At 46.1% G+C, this 7,500-nt stretch overlaps 1 pseudogene; it reads right to left on the reverse strand.

Annotated features, from left to right (window-relative positions):
- LOC127638820 (glutamate receptor ionotropic, kainate 2-like) overlaps positions 1–7,500 on the reverse strand; it is a 414,054-nt pseudogene that overhangs the window by 405,953 nt on the left and 601 nt on the right.

Raw genomic sequence — 7,500 nt, forward strand, 5'->3', positions numbered from 1 at the left:
CTGGAGTCAGCTCCTTCCTTAGGTGGCCTGTCTCAGGGATGCCTGGGAGTCCTTTTAGGGGTCTTGCAGGCCGGCCGAGAAGCGGGGGGCGTTGCTCTCCTGCAGGGGCTCTACACCGTGGGCGAGTAGCAGGCTCGAGCTGGGGCGTTGCCGCAGGGGAACACACTCGGTGAACAGAAGGGGTGTGCACTCAGACTCTGTCTGTTGCTTCACCGCCGAGAACTACTGGGCGAAGTCCTCGACAGTGTCGCCGAAGAGGCCGGCCTGGAAGATGGGGCATTGTGGAACCGTGCTATGTCTGCCTCCCTCATCTTGACCAGGTTTAGCCATAGGTGGTGCTCCTGGACCACGAGTGTGGACATTGTCTGCCAGATGGCTAGCGCTGTGACCTTTGTCGCTTGGAGGGTGAGATTGGCCTGAACAGTAGTGCTGTAGGCTTTCATATCCAGAGACAACGTCATCTTACGTGCACGGGAAGGGAGTGCCGGCCGATTCCGCCAGGTTGCGGCGCTCAGCGGGCACAGGTGTGCCGCGATCGCCTTATCCATCTGGGGAATCGTGGCATAACTCTCAGCAACCCCACCATCAAGAGAAATGAGAGAAACCACATCAGCTCGTCATGCACCTCTGGCAAGAATGGAACTGGAGGGGGGCGAGGCCACGAGCGGCGCGCCGACCCGAGAAAGCAGTCATCAAGCCGCGCGCGATCAGGGGCGGGTGGAGGGTTCCACTCAAGCCCGACAATCGCGGCGGCCAGGGAAAGCATGGCAGTGAATTCAGCGTCCGCCTCAGACCGGGCTACCACACCTGAAGGCGGCTGTCCAGTCGAGTATTCAGCATCCGACACTGCTAGAACCGCCTCCGATGCAGTGATCGACACCTCATCCAGATCTCGGGCACCGGGAGAGACTTTAGGCTGGCACTGAGGCGAGCTGCCTGTCTTATCCCAATGGTGGATGGAGGCCAGTGAGTCCGCTGCGGGGTGGGTGGCCCACGGGGAATTACACGGCGGGACCGTACCCAGTGAAGACCGAAAAAGTCTCCAGCATCAACCACGTAGGCGTCGCACCCGTAGGTAGGAGGGCCAGGAAGGGGGACGGCTGAAGATGCGCTCCCTTGGAAGGAGAGCTGCACTCGTAAAGTGGTCATGGTCATGTTCTCGCAGTGAGAGCGGGATGAAAGTGAAGTCTGGTGTGTATTTGTTGTTATTCTGAGTGGATTATTATATTTTCTAGCTGATTTAAAGTTGTTAAAGTGTGACTGTGTGAGCACAAACAGTGTAATTGTGTTACTAACACATCTCTACAGCTCGCGATCGTCAACACACACCGTTTCAATAATGTCACACAGGAGAGAAACATCACCAGTGATCGAGCATCAATTATTTCATCAATAGAAAGGAAGTAAATGAGCACAAAGACTCATTCATCCTTTTTCTTTTCATAAAAGCACAAAAGTGTGTGTGAGACAGTTACATCAGAGGTCAACGGGGTCAGCAGGTCAATAATCTCTGATCAGATGATCTTAGACGTCTAAGAGATGATTTGCACTCAGAAGGTCAGAGAGATCAAAACATAAAGTACAATTATAAAATCAATTCTGTGTCGGACTGCCAATCAGTGTAAAGAGAATAAGACACACACACACGCACACACACTCTCACATACACACACACTCACACATACACACACACTCTCACACACACACACTCTCACACACACACTCTCACATACACACACACACTCACACACGCACGCACGCACGCACGCACACTCTCACACACACACGCTCACATGCACACACACATGCACACACACACGTACACACGTATGGGCCCTTGACCCTATCTGCTCCAGGGGTGCTGTATCATGGCTGACCCTGCACTCTGACCCCAGCTTAGCTGGGATATGTGAAAAATAAATAATTTCACCATGTATATGCAGAAATGTATATATAATGTGTGACAATTGATCAATTTATTTATTTATTATTTATATACACACTCATACACACACACACACACACACACATGGAGACACACACAACGATGCTGCAAAGATCTGCGTCCGTGTGGAGAAACTGCATACAGTACAGAAAGAGTTTTAGGACATTTTAACCCAAATGTACGGCCTTCTCTCTCTCTATCACACACTCTCTCTCTCTCTCTCTTTGTCTCACTCTATGTCTCTCTCTCTATCATACTCTCTCTCACACACTCTGTCTCACTCTATGTCTCTCTCTCTCTCTCTCTCTCTCTCTGTAATTATGATAAAGCTGTTATCTTCTGTCTTTGTGGTGCTAAAAACAGTAAAATGTCTTTACTCAGTGGGAGAGAGAGCTTTTATTCAGCACAAAGCAGCAGTTCTCAGATCAGTTCCCACGAGGACATTACCGTCACAGAACAGCTTTTCTTCATCTGAACCCGGAACTAACATAATAACTACATACAAATGAATCAAATCTTGACTATCAGCTGATAAATTATGATTAAAGGAACAGTTCACCCAAAACATTTCCTTCTGACTTCATTTTCTCCCTCATTCTGTGCAACACAAAATAAGATGTTTAGCAGAATGTTCAAGCAGCTCTTTTCCTGGCAGTAATAGTATGCAGTGACCAGAGACCGTGAAGCTCTGAAAATGGCAAAAACAACATGTAAGTAATCCATGTGAATTGTGTACAATTTTTTTTGTATTGACGCCATCACCGCTGGAGTCGCGAGTTTGAATTCAGGGTGTGCTGAGTGACTCCAGCCAGGTCTCCTTAGCAACCATATTGGCCCGGTTGCTAGGGAGCGTAGAGTCACATGGGGTAACCAAATTGGCCTGGTTGCTAGGGAGGGTAGAGTCACATGGGGTAACCAAATTGGCCCAGTTGCTAGGGAGGGTAGAGTCACATGGGGTAACCAAATTGGGCCAGTTGCTAGGGAGGGTAGAGTCACATGGGGTAACCAAATTGGCCCGGTTGCTAGAGAGGGTAGAGTCACATGGGGTAACCAAATTGGCCCGGTTGCTAGGGAGGGTAGAGTCACATGGGGTAACCAAATTGGCCCGGTTGCTAGGAGGGTAGAGTCACATGGGGTAACCAAATTGGCCCGGTTGCTAGGGAGGGTAGAGTCACATGGGGTAACCAAATTGGCCCGGTTGCTAGGGAGGGTAGAGTCACATGGGGTAACCAAATTGGCCCGGTTGCTAGGGAGGGTAGAGTCACATGGGGTAACCAAATTGGCCCGGTTGCTAGGGAGGGTAGAGTCACATGGGGTAACCAAATTGGCCCGGTTGCTAGGGAGGGTAGAGTCACATGGGGTAACCAAACTGGCCCGGTTGCTAGGGAGGGTAGAGTCACATGGGGTATCCTCCTCGTGGTCTCTATAATGTGGTTCTCGCTCTCGGTGGGGCATGTGGTGAGTTGTGCGTGGATGCTTTGGAGAATAGCGTGAAGCCTCCACAAGCGCTACGTCTCCATGGTAACACACTCAACAAGTCACATGATAAGATGCGCGGATTGACAGTCTCAGACGCGGATTGAAAGTGTGTGTGTGTGTGTGTGAAAGTGTATGAGTGTGTGTGAATGTGTATGTGTGTGTGTGAATGTGTGTGTGTGTATGAGAGTGTGTGTGTGAATGTGTATGTGTGTGTGTGTGTGTGCATGTGTCTAGCACAAGGAGACCTTTGCAAGCTGCGGCCACTGAATCCATCCATCATCCCTCCCACCCAGATCTCTCTCTGACTCATATATGTGAGATGCAAACAGCTAATGGATTCCTTCTCTGTTCTTGAAAGCTCTGGTTATATTTTCAAACCGTAAAATGAGCAATTTGCAGCGGGAGAATATAGTTGTGCACATTTCTGTGAGATTGTCATGAAGGTGTGAGTAGGTTTGCTCTCTTTAACACCAAATGTATTAAATCTTTTGTCATGGAAAAGCAGCAGCACTCACAGGCCGATCTGTGTTTCACAAACATTTCAATATGTCAATATGTCTCCCTCATTGTCACTGTCGTTTCCAAACCAAACAAGTGCAGGAACATCTACACACTTAACTAAAGCAACTTCAAATGAGCTAACAGAGACGCTGTCCTTTATATCAGCTGAGAACATCACGACATCCACTAAGAACCAAGTAAAAACCCAGAACACCATAGCAACCACCTAGCAACGCCCTAACAACTGCCCTAAGCATGGCAGCATCGTTGCACACAGTTTTGCATGGGTGAGCGCTACTTAATGAAAATCTCTATTTAAACTTTTACAGTATTTCAAACTATTTAATATCACAAATAGCAAAAAATTGCAACCTAGTAACTGAGTTGAGTTGATTGTGTTTGATTACAGACTGTCAGTGTTTGTCTAGTGGCACATACTGAACTACTCTGCGATGCATTCATTCACCTCCAGCCAGTGTGTGTGTGTGTGTGTGTGTGTGTGTGTGTGTGTGTGTGTGTGTGTGTGTGTGTGTGTGTGTGTGTGTGTGATGAATTCTAGATGCGCTGACTCAAAGTGAGCACATACAGCTAATAATGACAAACCCAAGCACACAAGAATACAAAAACACAACAGCTCCAACATTTATACACAACATCACATAATTTGGAGTCATCTGTTGCAAATTAAATTGGTTGGATATGATCTGTAAAAGCACACACCTGTCTATATAAGGTATTATAGCTGTAAATGCATATCAGAGCAAAAATCAAGCCATGAGGTGAACGAGCTGGACCCCCAGCCAAACTGAGCAGTCGAGTCAGAAGAGCCACCCAGAACCCGATGGTCACTCAGGTTGAGCTCCAGAGATCGTGTGTGGAGACGGGAGAAACTTCCAGAAGGACGACCATCACTGCAACACTCCACCGATCTGGGCTTTATGGCAGAGTGGCCAGACGTACACCTCTCCTCAATGCAGGACTCTGGTCTGATGAAATTAAGATTGAACTGTTTGGCTTCAATTCCAAGCGTCATGTCTGGAGGAACCCAGGCACCCCTCATCACCTGTGCAATACCATCCCAATGGTGAAGCATGGGGGTGGTGGCATCCTGCTGGGGGGGGGGTGTTTTTCAGCGGCAGGGACTGGGGACTGGTCAGGGATGAAGGAAAGTTGAACACAGCAAAATACAGAGATATCCTTAATGAACACCTGCTCCAGAGCACTCATGACACACCTTCCAACAGGACGATGACCCAAAGCACACAGCCAAGGGACAACTCTTGAAGAATACTCACCAAATTTACTTCATATGAAATTACAGATTCACAACATGTGAAAACATGTATGCAAAGCATTAAAGGATTGCTCGCAACTTGATTAACACCTTTACAAAACGTTCTCTGCACACGTGATTTATTTACACACTTGCAATTTGATTTAAGCTGTCTCAGTATTCCAGACGGGGTGTTTATGTAATAAACTGTAAGTCACTTTGGATAAATGCATCAGCTAAATGAGTAATTAGTGTTCAGCATCTGAGCTGTATGTATGCTGCTGTCCATGGTGCTGAACCAACACATACAATCTCTTCTGTAATCAAGCTGAGGTCTATCTGTGAATCCCACCGAGAGGAGATCTGTGCACGGGGTCGATGTATGAACAAAGATGCGCTTCTACCACCCTAAAGCACTCGCTTTCCCCCGCACACAGCAGCAGCAGCAGCTCCGGCCGTGCCGGTGGTACAAGCGCATCTGTGTTGCCATAGCGGCTCGTAGTCGTGCGGATGCGGACTGACTGTTAAACAGACACACACAGACAGACTGAACGTTCAGAGAGACTCAGATGCATTCGCCTGTGGCTTCACTGAACACAATCCACTGTATTCAGCCGTTCATAACGCACATGAGCTGACCCCAAAACATTCATTAAAGCAGCTACAGCAGAACGCTGATGAATGTGAGTGTGTACACAGAAATCTGAGAGCAAAAACAGTGTCGGAGAGGATCACAGAACCACAGAACGTAAAGGAATTATTACATACACTCATTTTACAAATGTGACCATTTCAATACTTGACCCAGAAAACGGCTTTGCTCACAAAAAAGTAGCATGGTCATGTGCCATAGTCAATGGTACGGGTAAACAAATGCCCCTAAAATGTCAATGGTACGGGTAAACAAATGCCCCTAAAATGTCAATGGTACGGGTAAACAAATGCCCCTAAAATGTCAATGGTGAGGGTAAAAGATGCCCCTAAAATGTCAATGGTGAGGGTAAAAAATGCCCCTAAAATATCAATGGTGAGGGTGAAAAATGCCCCTAAAATGTCAGTGGTGAGGGTAAAAGATGCCCCTAAAATGTCAATGGTGAGGGTAAAAGATGCCCCTAAAATGTCAATGGTGAGGGTAAAAAATGCCCCTAAAATATCAATGGTGAGGGTAAAAAATGCCCCTAAAATGTCAATGGTGAGGGTAAAAAAATGCCCCTAAAATGTCAATGGTAAGGGTAAAAAATGCCCCTAAAATATCAATGGTAAGGGTAAAAAATGCCCCTAAAATATCAATGGTAAGGGTAAAAAATGCCCCTAAAATGTCAATGGTGAGGGTAAAAGATGCCCCTAAAATGTCAATGGTAAGGGTAAAAAATGCCCCTAAAATGTCAATGGTGAGGGTAAAAGATGCCCCTAAAATGTCAATGGTAAGGGTAAAAGATGCCCCTAAAATGTCAATGGTGAGGGTAAAAGATGCCCCTAAAATGTCAATGGTAAGGGTAAAAAATGCCCCTAAAATGTCAATGGTAAGGGTAAAAAATGCCCCTAAAATGTCAATGGTGAGGGTAAAAAATGCCCCTAAAATGTCAATGGTGAGGGTAAAGATGCCCCTAAAATGTCAATGGTAAGGGTAAAAATGCCCCTAAAATGTCAATGGTGAGGGTAAAAATGCCCCTAAAATGTCAATGGTGAGGGTAAAAAATGCCCCTAAAATGTCAATGGTGAGGGTAAAAGATGCCCCTAAAATGTCAATGGTGAGGGTAAAAGATGCCCCTAAAATGTCAATGGTAAGGGTAAAAGATGCCCCTAAAATGTCAATGGTGAGGGTAAAAGATGCCCCTAAAATGTCAATGGTAAGGGTAAAAAATGCCCCTAAAATGTCAATGGTAAGGGTAAAAAATGCCCCTAAAATGTCAATGGTGAGGGTAAAAAATGCCCCTAAAATGTCAATGGTGAGGGTAAAAGATGCCCCTAAAATGTCAATGGTAAGGGTAAAAAATGCCCCTAAAATGTCAATGGTGAGGGTAAAAAATGCCCCTAAAATGTCAATGGTGAGGGTAAAAAATGCCCCCATAATAAATTGTTTTATTTGCATCATCTGATGTATTGTAGGCGTGTGTTTACATGATATGGCATGAAACATAAGATATATTTACTCAGATTGCACGCATGTTTATTGAGTGACAATATTAGTGCAAAACAATCATAAACAGAAAAAGTGACTGTTGCTTTTATAAATCGTCCAAAGCAAATCAATGCAAACATCTCCAAATGGACAAACACTGGCCGAGCCAGGAGTTCTGGT

The sequence above is a fragment of the Xyrauchen texanus genome, chromosome 47 (genome assembly GCF_025860055.1).
Source record: "Xyrauchen texanus isolate HMW12.3.18 chromosome 47, RBS_HiC_50CHRs, whole genome shotgun sequence".
In the NCBI taxonomy this organism is placed as follows: domain Eukaryota; kingdom Metazoa; phylum Chordata; class Actinopteri; order Cypriniformes; family Catostomidae; genus Xyrauchen; species Xyrauchen texanus.